Source organism: Diuraphis noxia, unplaced genomic scaffold, assembly GCF_037042655.1.
Source record: "Diuraphis noxia isolate RWA-SAM2 unplaced genomic scaffold, SU_Dnox_SAM2 contig0006, whole genome shotgun sequence".
Taxonomy (NCBI): Eukaryota; Metazoa; Arthropoda; class Insecta; order Hemiptera; family Aphididae; genus Diuraphis; species Diuraphis noxia.
Window position 1 is genome coordinate 2,879,395 of NW_028301716.1, and position 18,238 is coordinate 2,897,632.

Consider the following 18,238-nt stretch of genomic DNA (forward strand, 5'->3'; position numbering starts at 1 on the left):
ACCTGAAAGATTATGACATACGATTGGGATAAATTTAGGATTTTGATAAGTAAGATTACATATAGAATGAGCCGCCCCTCTATATTTTCCTGTCAAATGATCATGATCACAAACTTTTCTCATATTAATGTTTTTATTTTTTATTTCTTTTTTCCTTAGATCTTGATATTTTTCAATATTTTCATCATCATTATATTCTTTATAATATTCAATAGCATTGTGAAAGATTTTTAATTTTTTCTCTAATCTTGGAGGTAATTCACTTAATAATATTTCACATTTATGACATTTATTAGAATTATTAAAATTATTTTTTTGGTTTGCAGTCATTAATTCCTCAGGAACTATTTTATCATATATTTCTGAAATAGCTATTTCTTCATCATACATACATCTTAAAAATTCTTGAGCTACATTTGGACCAGAATATACTACAGGAGGTTTATAATCACCATTACTATATTTAATATAGTAACAAAAATTATTAGGTATATGTTTCTGATAACATTTTGTAAAAGACTCTTTATCATTTGGTTGATAAGTGTATATTGGTACGAGTGTACATTCATAGTCAACAATAATCTCAAAAAGGATTCTAAAAGAATGGTTATACTTCTCAAATTCTAAAGTTTTATTAAAAGGTTCTGGTAGAATCATTTTAGCAGCATTATTATTACCACAATAATGTTTACGTTCATTTAACTTATTTTCTGTATCAAAACTAAACACATTTTACATAACTTTCTTTTATGACCATCTTTTGTAATTTGACTCCCAACAAGTTTCCATAAATCCTTAATCCAACAATAATGACCTTTATTCTCATTATCCTCTCTTAAATACAACAAATCTATATGATTAGTTTTTTCAATTTTAGTTATTTCTAGTGGTAAAATTATATTTATATATTGTCCTTGTTCTTCTAGATAGTAAATATTAATAGAAATTATCTTTTGTTCTTTTAACAAATTTTGGAACGTCTGTAGTTTTTACTGGAAAAGAAATACCTTTTAATTCTTCATCAAATTCATTTTCCCATTTTTTATATTTTGTAACTCTTTGTGCATTTTGTTCAGCAGGGTGTAAAGCAGAGAGTATTGACCAAAGAAAACATTTATCATCTTCATTTTGAACATTTATAACAGCGTGTTTATTTTGAATATCTTCAGGTAATGGAATATATGAAGAACCTTTAAAAGGAACATATTTATTTATATTTATTCCCAAACTTAAAATTTGAACAAGTCTCCATTGAGATTCTTTCATTACAAAATCTTCTATTTCATTTACAATTTTAATTTTTACATTTGTATAAAACTCATTTAAGTTAGAATTTTTTGTTAAAATTTCATTTTGTGTTTTAAAATTACATTCTTTATATATCATATTTTCTTCAGATTTACCTTTCTTATATATAGCTAACATCATAATATTTACTTTTAAATCTTTCTTTTTTAATTCATGTTTAATGCGTCCTATTACTGGGTTATCTAAAGGATTTAAAAACACTTGTGGATCTTTAATACCCATGTTATTTTTAATAACATAAGTTTGTAATCTACTTTTAAATGCAGTTTCTTCAATTTTTAGAATAGGTCGATTATCTTTCTTTTCAAACATTTTTGCACTAAAATTTAAAACCTTATGTGGTTTTGGTATTCTTTCTTTTTTTGTTCTTATTGGTTTTGTTGGAATTTTATTGTACATTTTATTAAATTTAGGTTTAATTGTTTGATCTACATCATTTGTTTGATGACGAATAGATTTCAAATGTCTAGACCAATTTTTGTAAGTAACTGTTAAGTTACATTTATCACAAGTTTTGTTAGGATATGTTTTTTTGTTCTCCATTTTATTATAGTTAACATTTCCTTTAACTAAGGAATCAATTTTATTTAAACTTTCCATTCTTTATTATGGAGGATATTATTTTTTTTTACATTCAAATTTTTAATAGAAATTATTCTATTAAAAATACATTTTTTAAAAACAGATAAGAGTTGACCTACTTACTATCCCACCTCTCGTCTGTTGTATTATAGATATCACTTCCTTTAACTCATGTCATTTAAAAACAATGTGAAACATATAGTCGATTTATTTAATTTAATATTATTTTAATATTAAGATCCCATAAAAAATTTACACATTTTAAGATTTCCTAAATCTTGAACAACCTTAACATCTTCTAGAAAACGATGTCTATAATTACCTGTTGTAATTATCATATCATTGGCTATTTTACAAAGTTATAACCAAGTTGGTGAATGTAATAGATTAGAAACATATGGTTTTCCATTTCCAAACATATCATCTCCTTGATCAATAATGATAATATTTCCATTAATTGGAATTTTATGTAGATTATATTTAACTATTTCAGTATTTTCATGATATTCAAACGCACAAAATTCATATTTTATCTTTTTTTCTATATTTTTTTATGCATCTTTTTATATCATTTTTCATTAATTTCAAATAATTATATTTGTTTTGTTTTTCTTGATTAATTGGTATACCTTTGTATGTTTTATTATATCTAAAAGGTACAATTGTTTGATCTATATCATTTTTTTGATGACGAATAGATTTCAAATGAGCAGCCCAATTTTTGCTATCAACTGTTAAGTTACATTTATCACAAGTTTTGATATTCATTTTATTATTGTTATCAATTTCTTTAACTATGGGTTCAGTAATATTTAATCCATCCATTCTTTATTATATTCCATGTTATTATTTTTTGCATTCAAATTTTTAACAGAATAATTTCTACTAAAAATATTATTTAAAATTTTGTTTTTTGTAACTCTTCGTTATAAAAACTCCCTTCAATCTCTTCATTGTTTAAAGCTATAATTTTATAGGTTATAGGATTTGTGTTTAAAATTTCATTAACTATAAATATTTCTCTTGTCCAATTATTACTGTATTTGTTACCAAATGTTTTTTTATAAGCATTTATTCTTACTCTATCACCCACGCTAAATTTTATTTTTGATTTAGTTTTGTTTTTTGTAGAAAATAATTTGTGTAGAACATCGTTTTCGTTAGATTTATTTACTTCACAAGGTTTCATACCAATAGATCTATGTACATCATCGAAATTATATTCATCTATTAAAGATTGTAAAATTTTAATCCATTTTTTAGAATTTTGAACTTCAAAATATATTCTCATTTTTCCGTTTAATGTTCTATTAAAACGCTCAATAATTGCAGATTTTTCTTCGTTTTGTGTATGATACATATGAATATTATATTTTTCCAAAGTTTGTTTAAAATGTTTATTTACAAACTCCAAGCCTTTATCATCATGTAGTAATTTTGGTGGTTGATGTTTTTGTGATTTAGCTTGTTTTATTATTTTTTCAAATGCTTTTGAAACATTAATACCATCTTTATTTTTGAGTGGTAATGCCCATGCAAATTTTGAAAAAGTATCTATAACAGTAATTATATAACAATAACCTTCATTTTCATTTGAATAATTTCTCATTATAACTAAATCAGCAGCCCATAAATCACCAATACCTTTAGTGATAATCCTTCTTTTAGGAAATCTTAATCTGGCTGGTTTATGAAGTTCTTTAGCTAATAAAAATTTGTCTGTATTATTTGAAATATTTTGATTTATAGATTTATTGGTGACGAGTTGTTCAATTTCATGTGATGTTGTAAATTTACTTTTATTTGTTTTACAATCCAAACATTTTGTTGAAATTCTCCATCGACCATTAACTGTTTGAATTTTAATAGGATTAAAATTGTTTGTTCTTTTTTTACATTTAAGGCAATGTATAGTTTGTAATAATTCATCGCTCATTTTATATTACAAAAATTTTTTCAAAAATCTTTGGAAATGGTTTTAGACTACCAGACTTTGAGGGGGACTTAAAGAGAATTAAAATTAAAAATGTTTAATCAAAACATGAACATTCTAACATAAATAGCATCGGAGTTATACTTAAATCAAAAACATGAAGTGGAGGGTAAACTTTTAATATGTAGTGTAGATAAGTATATAAAACATGTATGTGCTGTTTCGACTTGATAATATCAAATATTAAATGAATTATCAGACTTAATAATAATAATAATAATAATAATAATAAAATATTTTAAATTGAAAAAAAAAATTCAAAAAATCGGTAAAATCATTCCCAGCTTTACAGGTACCCGTTATGAAAAAAGGAGGCCGGAACTCTTTTACAGATATCTGTAAAGCTATCGTGGGAGGGAGAAATTATCCAAGTGTTGTTGATCGTCAACTACAGTTTTTCAGTAGTACTAGATAGGTGGGCGCCTACACCTATCCAATTTACTGTAAACGTCTTCAAAGCATGATTAAATTAGCAGGAGAATATGCGGCGCCACACATTCCCCACTAATTACGATCTTACTAAGAACACATTTAAAACAAACGCATTAACTGACCAGGCTACAACACTTGGACATGTATAAATAATATTTAAACACTATTTAAATAATTCGATAAATAAAAACCTCATTATAAATATATGTATATATGATAAGATATTCAATACCGGATGTTAAAAAACTAATCAGTCTAGCTACACAAACGTTGATATAATATATTATTATACGTAATTATTCAGCTTATACTTATACAATAATAATAATATACTTAGGGCCGTTCTTACAATGTCCGGTTAAGTGTCGGTTAAGACTAACCGGTAGAATTCTATCGGTTAACTCATGATAAATTCTTCCGGTTAGTGTTATCAGGCACTAACCGAGCATTGTAAGAATGGCCCTTATAATGCTTATACCATGAAGAATAAAGATAAGGAGCTCGCACTCGCTGATACAACCAGGCCGACTTTCGCTCGTACAATAAAAGTTGCGCGGAATCACCACGGGTTGCGCGTCGTTCGATGGTTATACTAAAAATATTTGAATAACATGACGAATGCATACAGTAATTTGGAAGTTTTTAGCATTTATTTCCAAAATAAAGAATGCGATGTTAATTATATAATATTGTAGATATAGAAAAATTGTTAACTGTAAACTGGTGTTTAATAATGTTAGTTAGGTTATAATTATAATACCTACAGGCTATAATAGGTAATACAATAAACACATTCAACAAAATATTAATGATGTAATTCTTTCTGACCTTTAAACTTAGTTTAAATAACTAACTAAACAAAATTAAGAGTTATAATACAATATACAAGAAATCAATTAGGAAAATAAAAAAAATTATAATAATAACATTAACATTTTCCAACGTTCTAATATTTTGAGGTCTTCCTGAGTGCTCGTGTTTTGTCCTTTTATGTTGTCAATAACATTATTTGATCTTTTACAAATCATATGCATCCTTGTCACAGTATAAAAATGGAGTATTCTTTGGGTAAATTCTCGACAATGTTCAATGCAACCAATAAGTGGCAAGTTTTCAACATTTTCTAATGTACCGGCAACATCAAAAAATGTATCTACATTCAATTTATTAATTTCGATTGTTTTAACAATAACTGATTCTAATGTTGAAATTAAATAATAAAGTCTATTGCTAGAAGCTAATAATCCTCCTCTGCTACGTACTTCTAACACTTTATTTCTGTTAAGTTCTTCAAAGTTGTTAAACTTCAAACTATTTTGACAGTTCTGGCAGGTAGAAAAACGTATTGCTTTACGTCTTACATATCCAGATATGTATGTTATTATGAAATCATTTGGATTATTAGGAGTTCTTTCAATTATTTCTTCAAGATCGTCGCAATGTATACCTTGGTCCAATATACGATCCATGCTATCCTCCCAAGAAATTTTACTTTTTTTTGAAACATTTTCAGTCACATCCTCTAGGGTCATCAGGGTTTCCAATATTTCACCTCCAGAAACATTGCTACCTTTTGGTGGCTTAACTAATGAATATGTGGAAATTAGTCGAAACATTTGTATATAAAGAACTGAGTCTGGGTGGTCATTTGACCCACAAGCAGACCTCATCATTCCAAAAAACCTCTAAAAATACACATAAAATATAATTTAACTAATTTTTAGATAATTGTTAATTTTTATTTTACTTCAAGGGCATCTTGATTCAATCTAGATGTCATCACATATTTATAACCACAATTCATTTGCAAAAAACTTGATATTTCTAAACATGCAGTAAGTGATATCTTAAAACCAGAACATGTATTATTCGACATAAAGTGTTTGCCATCTACCATAGATTCCCACTGTTTCATATAAGACAGAAATTCACCAATTGCCTAAAATTCAAAAGTTATGGTTTATAAAATGAATGCAAATACTATAAATCTATACATAAAGTTATAAAGTAGGTATATTTTAATTACTGTCCAGTGTATTGAATTTGGTCGTAATGCATTCAATGGAGTTCTGGAATTCATTGCAATAATTAATTTTTGTATTCTAGTTATAAATTTAATAGTTGGTTCACAATCTGCCAAGTCTTTATGGAATCCTTTCAATAATTGCATTGCTGATGCAATAGGCTCACCGAAAAACTGTATAATATATTAAAATTAACTTAAATTATTACATTAAATAATTAATCACAATATGTATTAGAAATTACTTGAAATGCCATAGCTACATTCATTTTTTGATAATGTTTTGGTCTGATGTGATTACTTGTTAATTTATACGCAATTTTCAAATTATATGATTCTTCATGTTCTATATCCAATAGTGCTTCCCAATGTTTTAATTTTAAAATACCATCGGGTGTCTGTACAAGTATTAAAATATTAATCATATTTACACCAAATTTAAACATTATTTTATAAATTACCCATGTTTCTTCATGCTTTACAATGAAATTTCGTAAATTTTTTATTAAATGGGGGAAATCCGATAGGAACCATAATTGTCTTTTAATATCACTTGGATGGGTTACCCACACTTTTTCTTCTGTTACACCAAACTGGGTCCACATATTTCTATTCCAAGAGGCCCCATCCGTTATAACAGCATCAACAAAAAACCCAGATTTTTCCAAAAGTAGTATACATTCCATAATCAAATGGTGCAAAACAGTTCCAGCAGCACATCCCTTCGACAAAAAGCAAGCTACAGCCTGAACCCATCTTCCCTGGAATGGCTGAAACATAATGACAAGACCATGGTCTCCCTTTTTTGACTGCTGGTGAAGAGAAGTGTGTTCACCTAAGTCGGTAAAACCAACCATTTTTAATTTTTTTGTATCAAATTTCACAGCTTCGCCAACTTTCATTTCATCAATCAATATAACGCCTAAAAAGAATTATTCTCAGTTGTATTTCTATTAATGTTTGAAATAAACTTACCCCTCCTTTGTTCCATGGACATTTCAGATGATTTTTTTTTAAGCAATTCAAAAATACCTTTGTGAAACCCATAACCACTATCCATTTTATTTATGTATCTGTTTAGAGTATCAATACTAGGAAGTGCCAATATTTTATGTTTCCTCAAATGTTCATATGCTTTACGACTCTTAATTCGAATCAGCAAACATTCATATACCCAATAAGTATTATAACGCATACCATGTACACTACTAACTTTGGCAGCAGCTATACAGCTTTTAAAAGCTTCTTGCTGTTGCAAAGGCAATTTTGAAATTATTTCGGTAATATTTTCAGTTGTTAAACTTGCACATTTTTCTCTATACATTTTAATAGCTGTTTGAAGTTTATATACCTATATAATATGTATAAAGAGAGAGAGAAAGAAATAACAAATTAAATAAGAATATAAAATATAAAAGAAGAGTTAATACACTGATGAATTCTTACATTTTTTTTAAGTCGTATGTTTTTATTTTTAACAGATTTTACTTTTTTTAGTATTAATTTTCTTTTTATTTTGTATTTGGTTAAACATTTTTGTTTTGAAGCAATGCAATCTTTTTCCTTTTTTCTAACTAACCGACACTGAAAACACCTACTACTTTTCATCCCTTTAATACCAATTTTTTTGTTTGGTAGATAACCTACACATTGGTCAGAACTTCTATAAAGAAAGTACATAAAGAAAACTATTAATAATATAGATTTAAACTATAAGTACATAATTTAATTTCAATAATACACAATACAATTTATATATTTATATTATAATATTATACATTATAATAATATACTAATAATTAAAATCTAAATAAAGTTAGTAGTTAAAAGTTAATTCAAAATTGAGTATCAATTGAACTAAGTTAAAATAAATAATATTTTTTGTTACTAAAAGGTAACAGTACAAATTTTATTGATATTATTAATACATATCAAAACAATGTGTACCAGCAACTTCATTTTAGACTAATTAAAAAACTTAATAACCTCTTATTAAGTTTAAAAGTTAAATAAACTTAACATTGTAACTTAGCTTTAACTGATTAACATGTTAATGCCTGTTATGTTTAATCTGGGCTGTTTATAATAAATAAACACAAATACTATATAGTATGAGTTATATTATACAAATCACTCTTGTATTATTACAATTATTACAGACTACATTATGTCTAGACAAAAACCTAAAACCGAGTAGTAACATATATATAGCACAATACAAAAATTAATGCACTGAACTCAGTACGCGTAACCAACATTACTTAACCTAAAACATTACAATGCCCAGCCTTGTAGTTTAACTACTTTTATTTACCTGGCAATGCATACTCCTTCACATACATTAGAAATTTCATTAATTTTATGGAGAATTAATTCTAAATTTTTAAAACTAGAAACTTCAGGCAATTCTAATTCAGGCAAACAGCGCTCAGTATTATTTATGATAATCTGTAAACAAAAAATTACATTTTTAATTAAATATATTAATTATTATTTTATTATATTACATAATTTCAAAACATCAGTAGACAAGGGCAGCTAGTAATAAGAATACTAGGAGCTATTGCCTATTATACTGCTATTTATTATATAATACTGCTCCTGCTTTGAAAATGGGGAAAACATTTTTATTTTAGTTTAACAGGTTTAATCATAACAGGAGATTAGTCAACAGTAAAAATTAATGAAAATTTAACTAAAGAAGAACCTAAAAATATTGCATTGGTCCTGGTAAATTTAGTTGGTGGATAGTGTAAGTTTTGAAGATTCAAGCTGCCACTATCAGTAAATATACAATAAAAAATAAAATAAATATAATTTGTTACCTTAAGATTTAATTTAATTCCAACAGCTGCAATTATTTTAACTATATTATTACTTATAACTATTTTTTATTTCTCTCCAACGCGAAAATATTATATTTGAATTAGTACAGCAATAAGCCCATGAACTATTTGGCAGATTCAAACATTTTAATCCATTTTTAAGATCATCAAATGTAAAAGAAATCAAAGGTGTCTCATTTGTTGAAAATGGTTCCCTGGCGATAGTTACATTCTCAAAATTATTTTGACAAGTCCTGTTAGGTTCAAATTGATTTGGTTTTTGTCGTTTTTGAGCACTTAAAGATCTTTTCTTTGGAGATTTTCTTTTCTTAATTGTATATGATAGGTATTTTGGCAAATTTGGAAAAATTGTTGGAACTGAACCAGATTTTAATAATGGTATACCTCTATCCATAGTGAATAATGAACCATCTGATAAAACAGTACTATACGTTTTATCAACACACTCAGGTTGGAAGTGTAACTCACAAACATAGTTAGACATTTTCAATATTCTATCTGCTCTGGGTATTGATTTATTCCATATCATTCTTTCTTCTTCGTCCTATAAACAATTTCGGTTTCAATAGTTAATATAGATACTTACATGGGTATTATAAAGGAAGTTCAAAATATATATATTAAATATAAAATGAATTACCTTTGGTTTGAAAACAGACACATTTTTCACTCCATTTTTTTTGTTTAACATTCTTGTTTTTGGATTGCCAGAGACACAGCCTGGTACAAAACAACTCATTTTTAAATAATATCTATTTACTTCTCACTGCTTATAAAGTATAAATAATAGTATTTGTAATTTAATAATTAAAAATTATAATTATTCATAATCATCATATTGTTATCATTTACTACTAATACACTATAACTTATAAGATATAAAACATAAGTCAACAACTGTAGAAGTGTATAGTGTAGTACCGAGACAGACGTATAAAAGTATAAATAAATAAATCATGAATTAGTATAATTAGTATAAACATCGAACGACCTGCGACCTAGTGGCGAAATCACACACCTTATTTCGTGCGGATGGAAACGAGTGTGTTTTATTTACGCGCGTCAACGGGAGTGCGAGCTCCTTATCTTTATTCTTCATGGCTTATACTTATCGAACTACGTAAAAAACAGTGTGAAGAATATGAACAAGAAATCAAGAACAACAAGAATATGCTTATAAATTTCCGCAATGTGACAAAAAAAGATAATAGAACAACGTGAATGTGAACGTGAACGTGAAAATCAACAACGACAACGTAAAAACACTAAACGTCGACGTGAACATAATTAATTGATTTACGTAGTTATGTTGTTATGCTTAAATGTATATTTTAATGTTTCGATGTTTAAAAATTTTTATTTTTATTATAATAAATAATAAAAATGGAAAATTTTAAAGCATCTTTAAATAAATGCGGCAACACTCAATATGATTTTGTAAAATTAGATACATTAGAACAAGGAAAAAAATATGAGGTGACTTTTTTCGAATATTTTGATACAGAGCATGGTAAAACAATAACTGTTGTATTAGATAATAAAATTAGAGTATTTTTACCAAATAGATATGTAATGAAAATTCAACGCTTACTTTATTTTGTTATTTTAGTTAAACGTTTATTTCCAAAACTTATTGTATTAGTACAATTTAGTCATTTGTGGTACAATATTTTAAATAAATTATACTCTTACGAGTGTACAATTAAAATAATTTAATGGATAATCACATTAAGTATGGGGGGAAAATGTGCGTACATAGAACTCACGGTTTGCTGTCGGGTCTTCGTGATTATTGTCTCGGCTCGTGCCGCATATAATCTGAACACAATGGTGTACTGCTCGGATGGCGGTATGTTGACAACTGATATGAACTGCGACTGACGGCGAGTAGTGTGGATAATTCTTGGTCTTCCCGGCAACGGTTGTCGTACGTGGTTTTTTCTGTGACTGGCTACTCAGCTCGGACGGCGGTGCTCAGCGACTATACACGTAGTGATTTAAAAATACAACTCGCGACTCACGGCGGCGGTGGTGGAGTGTATGGAATTGCTGGGTTAGACTCTTTGAATGTCCGTTCGTGATGGTACTTAAATACCACCCGTCTCACTCAGTCTAGGGCAGTTGCTGTTATATTGATCAGGGATTAGCGTCCGTTCGTGGCGGTCTGTAAAAACCGTCCGGCTCGCTAATTACCTTTTCTCAGCGGGGAGAAGTGTGTATTATACGGCGACCAGCAGCTTATACTTATGCAGTTCAATGCTTGCCGGTCCCGGTTAAAATATCGTGTTTTACTTTTCCGTGTTTGGTTGTACCATTATAGATTTTACACATTTGATAGTAACCACTTTATGGTTTGTTATGCGCTGATTCCGAATATGTATATATTTTGCTCGTAACTTTAAATCCTTCCTAAAGAAAACTTGATTTCACTGTGGGCGGCGCGCGTTAAAGTAATAGGAGGTCGATCGGCGCTATCTATGTTTTTCTGTCGACGGTTATCGTTCGTAGGTGGAGACGGGTTTCGAGGCGACGGTCGGTCTAGACCGTGGGTAAAGAGGACAACTAGAGTGCGCCACTTAATTGGTCACTCTGTTTTTTCTCGTTACAGATATTTAGATAAAGATGAAATGATAGATGAAAATATATCGTTATATAAAAATTTGAAAACAAAATTTAATCTTATTTATAATAAATAAATGGTATTTATAAAAGTAAAAAAAAAATGGTTATATTCATTTACCACAACCAGAATTCAATGATAATAATAAATTTAAAATAGGTCTCGAATCAATGTATTTAAAAAGTTTAAATTTGATTAATATTGAATCAGATTGTAAAATAGAAATTGAACATAGATAAATATATATAAAAAAAGGTATATATAGAATTTCATATTTAAATAAATTAATTGAACCGGTATTTTTATCTTATAATAATAAAAAAATTCAAATTGAATCTCCTTGTTATTATAAATTAGATGAAAAATTTAAAAAAAATTTAGGATTTGAAAATACAGAATTTGATTTTTCATTAGTTGGTAATACTTTAATGTATTGTCCTACTTCCGAAGAAAAATATATAAATATAGATCAAGAATGTATAATTAGATTAGGTAGAAATGGTGAAATACCGAAGATTGAAATTCCAATAGGAATATACACAATAAATGAAATTGAAAATTTAATGAATTGTTATGATTTTCCTAAAATTAGTCTTGAATTAATTGATGATTTTTTAAATATTACAGCCTCAATGGGTCTAAGTTTTGATGAATATTTATCAAATTGTTTAGGTTTTGATTATATGGGATATTTAATCCCTATAAATAAGGTATGGCCTGGTTCATGGAAACTAGCTCCTGATATTGAATATACAATAACAGGATCAAACAAACCAATTTTTTATACACAATGTTTTTTAAAAAATATAAACGGTGTTATATTTAGCCAAACAAAAAAATCTGATAAAATATATAAAACTAAAATTGAAGGTAACTATTCAATTGATCAATTGAATAGTATATTATCTTCAAATATCAAATTACTAAATGATAATAATTTTATTAAATTAACTTCAAAAAATACTTGTTTGATAGACGAAAATTTAAAATTAAGTTCAAGGATTGATAATAATTTTTTATATAAACATGTAGGAGATTCTGAAAAATTAGATAATAATATAAATAAACAATTATTAGAAGTACATTGCAACATAATTGAAAAGTCTGTTTCATCTATTGATGAAAAAGTTATCGAAGAGGAACTTTTGTTTGTTTTTTATTATGATTCAAATAATCTTTTTATAAGATGTAATCCAATAATGTACAGACAAGTAAATGTAAGAACAATTCAAAAGATAAATATATATATTCTTGTTCAAAATGGTGATATTGTTAATTTTGGTGATGATTTTATTGTTTATCTTGATCTAATTGAAGAAAAACAAAATAAATATTAAAATTATTTTTCAATAGAAATATTTCTATTGAAAACATAAAAATAAAAACATTATTTAATTAATAAATTGTTAATAATTGTACCTCTTTCAATATCAAATAAAAATTCATCTTGTGTGATGAAAAAAATATAACAAATTGTATTACTAGGTAAATTTTCACTAAAATCAACATGTAAAATAATATTTTTTCTAGTTGCAGAAATATTTGGTGGTTGTCTACTCATGTTAACAAGAAATATTGATCTAAAAAGTTTAAAATCAACTGGATTATTATACATCAATGGTTGTTCTCTATGATTTTTTTGAAATAATCTCTTATACTCCATAAAATTGTCATATGCTTCACAGTATTTATTATTCTTAAAATCTAAATCTTGAAGTTCTTCAGGATAACGTTTTCCGTTTATTTCAAACCAATAATTTTTAACATTACAATGATCAAATTCAGTAGGATCATGATCTTGAGTATTTAATTTGTTTGTTTGTAATCCAAAACCTGCAAAAGTTGGTGTATTAGAACTTCTTTTTAGATTTGTTAAATCAATATGTAAAGTCTTTCCTGTTATATTTCTTTCTTCAATACATTGAAACGAATTAAATTTAATAGTATACTGTTTTTCTTGAGAAAATTTAGTTAACTCATTTAATAATAAAAATTTTGATTTATTGTATTTTACAATTGGAATTCTAATTGTAAATTCATCAATAATAATTTTTCCATCTTGTACTCCTGTAACAACTTTTCCATCTCCTTTAATAACTTTCCCATTTATTGATCTTGTAATAATTCTTTTTAACAAAGCATCATCATCTGTATTTCTCGTAAAACTTATTTCCATATTAACATTGAAAACAGGATATGGATGGTCTTTAAAGATTCCTAAAGCTAGTTGTGATAAGTAACCATAAGCCTCAAAATAACCACCACCATGAAAATTGGTTACAAATCCTAAGTTTATAGTTGGTCCGTTTTCATCAACAGAATCACTTATAACACCTTTAATTGTACTAATTCTTCCCATATTTTCAATTTCATCTATTCTGACACTCTTTATTTTAACTTCACCATCCCGTAAAAAGATTTGCAACAAAATTATCATTTAGTTGTATATTTAAATTTTCGGGATATTCTTTTCTATCTTTTTGCAAATATCTACCACGAATATGAAACTTTGAATTTTGAAGTAGCAGAAAATCATTCATACTATCTATTCTAAAAGTCGTACTTTTATTAGGCATATTAAGTTGATCTTTAGTCACAGGTCCAAAAGTTTTATATTGAACACTTTCAATATCATTATCGTATTTTTTTAAAATAGTACTCAACATTATTTATAATAGGAAAAAAAAAAATTTTTTTAATATAAAATGGATTATCTTAAAATAAAACCAACTAAAATAGGTAAAGAGAAAATAAAAACTTTATTTCATTTGCCTTTGCGTGGGGCATGTTGTGGTCCATCAGGAAGTGGTAAATCTGAATTGATTAAGTGTATCGTTCTAGCCCACTGGACTAATTATGAAGTTTTATATGTTTTTACAAAAAGTCTCGACCAACCATGTTATAAAGAACTAATAGAAGTATTTAATGGTGATATTGATATTGACATTGAAGCTCATTTCTCTGATACAGATATAATATCTATAGATGAATGTAAACGTAATAGTACAATTATTATTGATGATTGGCCACTTAAAGATCTAATTGAAGTTTATGAGATGTTTAGAAGATCAAGACCAAAAAATATTTCAGTTATTTATTTTACACAATGTTATACTACTGAAAATTTACAAAATATAAGAAATAATTTATCTATTTTATTTCTTTTTAAATCAACTCATTATACTAAAAAAATTTGGGAGGATTTTTTAAGTAATACTATTTCTTTTAATGATTTTAAATCTTTATGTGCAAGTTGTTGGAAAAATAAATATGGTTTTATAACAATCGATCTAATCAATAATCGTTTCTACTATAAACTTGAAAAATTAATAAATTTGGAAAATTAATATTTTTTTTATACAATAAATGAATGTTAATCAATCAAGAAAGCATTTAAATGATATGATAAAAAAAAAAAAATTAAAAAAGTTGTATTTGCAGAACCACCAACAGAAATATCAGAAACACAAAACATTTTTAAGAAAGAAACCCATTTAGAAAACAAACCAGAAAAAATTAAGCAATTAATTCGTGTTAAACAAAATTTAGAAAATAGATTTAAAAAATCAGAATTAGAACATTCTGAAAAAAAGTTAAATGTTATAGAAAAAGATGAAGATGAAGATGAAATTAAGATAAAAAAAATAAATAAAAAACAACCAGCAGAGGTACATAAAATAATTAATCTTAAAAAAATTTACAAAATAACTATAGAAAAACAGTTTTAAACGATAAATATACATCAGAAGAAAAAGTAAAACATTAAGAACCAATATTAAAAGCCTTATCAAATGTTGAATCATCTGTTAATGATGTTAAAGAGGTTGCTATTAAAACTGATAATGATATTCAAAAAATGATAATACCTACTCCTTATAAACCTACTTATACAACTCCTTATAAACCTCGTAATCCAGAATTATTACGACTAACAGAAGATCAAGATATTATGCAAACGCCTAAAAGTTCTCTACGAATAACAACAAATGAATCTCCTATGCCTAAAAATATAATAATATTAGGTGAAAATGCGCAAAAATATTTACCGACTTTACCAAATGAAGCTAAAGGTGTTAATCCATTTGGAATATATTATATTAGTAAAACTGATGAATTCATGATTGGAAAATACCCTAAAATATTTGATTTTGATGATATAATTTTAAATGGAAAAAAAAATCAAGTGTAAGTGCTAAATATAATGAAATGATTAAACCTATTTGGGAAAAAATTAAACTAACAACAACAACAAAAACTAAAGAAAATAAACCAAAAACATCAAAAAAAGATAAATCACCAACACTGAAAGAATCACAAAGTTTACCCAAAGGAGAAGGTTTAATAAAATATACAAATAATCCTATTGAATTTATTTATATCGATAATATAATAAAAATAATTGACAGACTATATTTTATATTAGCAGAAGAAATAGCGGGAAATTATGGTTTTCATAATGAAAAACTTGGTATTGTTCATTTGTTTAAACGAAACATGGAAACACTGATTGATACTCCCAAAAAAGGTGTTGAATATTTACTACAATCTTTGTTAAATTTACCAAAAGAAACAACAAATAAGTTAGAATATAATATTAAACAATTAATTGACAGACTACATGTTATATCATCTGCAGAAAGATCGGGAAAAAACACTTATCATGTTGAAAAACTTGAAATTCTTAATTTTTGTATTAAAAAAATAGAAAAGATAATTGATATTCCCGTTAAAGGTGTAGAATACTTAATGTCGTATATTTCACATTTACCAAAGGATATTATAAAAGGTTCAGGGTTTTTTAATGATTTTTTAAATTGTTCAAAATTACCTCCGATACATTGGCCTGGATATAATTATCTAGGACCATTTACAAATTTAGATGAAAATATTCCCCCGATTAACAAGTTAGACGAATATGCAAGAGAACATGATTATTTTTATAAAGATCATAAAGATACTAAAACAAGACATATCGCTGATAAAAATTTACAACAAAAAGCAATGGAAAGATTTTATGCTTCTGATAGTTCTTTGAATGAAAAAATTGCTACTTTGACAACTGCAAATGTAATGAAAACAAAAAGATATTTAGGAATGAATTTAATATTTGAATAAAATTTAATATTTTGTATAATAAAATGCATTTTAAATTAACTGAAAACCATAAAAAAAGTTGGCTGAAGCTCATAAAAAAAATTCTAATGTAACAATTCATATTGCTAGTGATAAAATATATAAAGGAGAAAATAAATATTATTTAGATCAAAATCAAATAGATAAATTAAAAAATGCCAAGAAAAAAAATTCTGGAGTAAGGTTGGAGATTACACCGAAGCAAATTAAAGGTGGATTTTTACCATTAATTTTACCTTTTCTAGAAGCTGCAGCAGTAGCTACTCCGTCTTTAATTGCATTGTATGATAGTTATAAAGATAGTAAACATAAGAAAAAAATAGAAGAGGAAATAATTCGACACAATAAAGAAATGGAAAAAAATAAAGGTTCTGGATTGAAGACAAATAAAAAAAAAAATCGAAAAAATGATTAATTTCGATATATCAACATTTAGAAAAAACATTAAAAATTATCTAGGTTGTTATACAACTTTTTGGAGTAAAGTTAAAAATATAAATATCGAACCGTTAAGTAATTTTGATATAATAAAATTTAGAAATAATATAAAAAATTTTAGAGGTTGTTTCATGATAAATGAATTACCTGAAAACCCTTGGTTAAATGAATGTGGGATATTTAATTTAAATAATTTTACTCAAAACGGTTCTCATTGGGTTGCATGGAAAAAAAATAAAAAATAATAAAATATACCTATTTTGATTCATTTTCGAGTACTCCTCCTCCTGAAATTTTAAATTATTTAGGTGATGATAATCTGTGGTATAACAATGACAAGTTTCAAAAATATGATGATCCTCCTATATGTGGACATTTATGTTTAGAATTTATTGACAATTATAAAAAATTTATTTAAATATAATATATTAAAATATTTTTAATAGACATATTTCTATTAAAAAATGATGATTATTTAGTTATATTCTAAGCAATTTGTGATCGGAATCTGTACCTCCCATGCCAAGACAACAAATTTTAATATTTCCTAAATCTTGAAAAACACAAATATCATGAAGATATTTGAATAAAAAAGTACCTGTTGTAATTATCATATCATTGGCTATCTTACAAATTTCGAGCCAAGTTGGTGATTCTAGTATTTTAGAAGCATAAGGCTTTCCATTTCCAGAAATATTGTGTCCATTATCGACGATTATAATATTTCCTTTAATAGGAATTGCATTTAGATTACATTTCATGATTTTAATATTTTTATTATTAGTAATATAATATTCATATTTACAAAACTTAACAAATATTTTATTATTTAATATTGATTTTTCTATTTCATTTTGCATTTC